A 2,096-nucleotide genomic window follows, 5' to 3' on the forward strand; every position below is an offset into this window, starting at 1 on the left:
CCAATATTACACAGATCAGGAAACTTCAATTAATGATTGAGCTATCATTTATGGTTAAAATGACTATTAGATCATCTAAAGTTGATGCACATATCAGAGTTCCTCCTTTTGCACCAAAGGAATATTACCCCTTTCAATAAAATTTAATATGAAGGAAGACAATTTTTTTTTCACTATAACTTGCTAAACTTTTCAGTTACTGAATCATGGATAATAATCTCATTTATGTCATGCAATCATTTTGGCATATGCTGTACTTTATAGCTAGATGGCTGTAGGAAATATATTAAGTAGTAGTTAAGTGTATTTTAGGTGCTTATAGTGACCCTATGTCTTGAATTGTGCGGTTAATGCTATGTGGAGTAGGATTTGAGACCTCGACTATTCAGAGTTACCTCAAGCATTTTTTCTAAAAAATTACAGCTTTCCCACAGACACTGAGTGATAAATCTTATCATAGTGCTTTGCTTATAATTTATCTCATAGCTAAATTTAACTCCAAACTCTCCTAGCAAGTACTTTATGATATCTATTTTATGGAATATTATTCTTGGTGTCCCATTTCATGAACATGTTTATTTTATATAATCTGGCTAAGTTTTCTATTCCTTAAAAGTTGTCCTATACATAGCATAGACCTTAAGTTGATGGACTCTCAAGCCAGACAGCCTGTATTCAAAGCCCTGTTCCACCACTTACTGTGTGATCTTATACCTTGCCCCCCCGTGTTTGTTTTCCTCCTTTGTTAAAATATGGATAATATTAGTTTCTATCTTACAGGTTATTACAAAGATTAGATTAATGGTAAAATAAACATGTGGAACAATGTCTAGCACGTAATCGTAAATATTAACTACTACTACTACTAATGATGATGGTATCTTCTTTGAATATGTGGATTCCAGGTACCATGGGGTCTAAAACTCATAGAATTAAGGTAGGCTTTGATAAGAAATAGAAAAAGAAGAGTACAAGTTTAAAATCAGAAATATAAGTAGGAGACATTCTCAATCTTCTCTAAAACTTAAGACAAATGCTTTTTAAAAAACATTCTCAATGTAGTTCACAGACAATATTATTTGACTTACATGTTTGCATTATAACTTATTTCAAAGTTGTGAAAATACTCACATCTCAGTAATTTAACAGTAACACCAGAATTTATTTTGGCCTGTTCATAAACTTTGAACTCTTCTATTAATATGTATATGACTTCATTATAGTCATCAGTAGAATTAGAAAGTAAAAGTACTCTCCTCTATTCCTTATCCTTTGCTTTATTAGGTGGAAAATGTATGTAATGTTATGCCAATTTAAAGAAGCAATAGTGTTGTATATCCACTGAGAGCTGTAAAAAATTTGGGATATGAGGTGGAGGTTTGCCTCAGTGCATGCTTAGCATGTGCAAAGCCCTGAAGTTCAGTTCTCAGGACCTCACACATAATAAATAAATAAATAAATAAGTTAGAAAAAAGGAATAACGCCTATGTCGTAAAACCAAGAGTGATTGTGGTAGGTTATAACTGAGTCTATTATATTGAAATGAATGGATCTAATGGGTCAATGAGAGATAAAATACAAAAAGTTAGTTTATATGAGACACCAGCAAATGTCATAATTATAAAACTTCAACTAAAAAGAGACAGAAATCCAGATTCCAGAAGTTAAGACACATAGGTTAAATAGATAAGGACAATTTTATTTTAAGGATAAAACAAAATTTTATCCTTTGTGATATATTAATCTTTGAGGACTTGGTACCTGTCCCCTCTCCTCCAATCTTCAGTCAAGGTTACAGGTGTAAAAATTAGTGAATCCAAAGTCCTGGATGTCTCTGAATGAGTGAACACCCTTATTCCATGAAGACGTCTCAGACTGCTAAACTCGAGTCTGCCTTCATGAAGAACAAAGGGAGCAATGTGGAGCTGAATTCACAATTGACTAGTAGCAGTAAATCTACCTATACCATCAAGTATACTGGATCTGATCCTTTATGGGCAGTACATTCTTGCTTAATTTGATCGCTGAAGAACAAATCATAATCCCTGAGACTAGCCTTTGTGGTCATGTCTTTCTCACATCTTAATGGTAAGAAG

This window comes from Sciurus carolinensis, chromosome 6, assembly GCF_902686445.1.
Source record: "Sciurus carolinensis chromosome 6, mSciCar1.2, whole genome shotgun sequence".
In the NCBI taxonomy this organism is placed as follows: domain Eukaryota; kingdom Metazoa; phylum Chordata; class Mammalia; order Rodentia; family Sciuridae; genus Sciurus; species Sciurus carolinensis.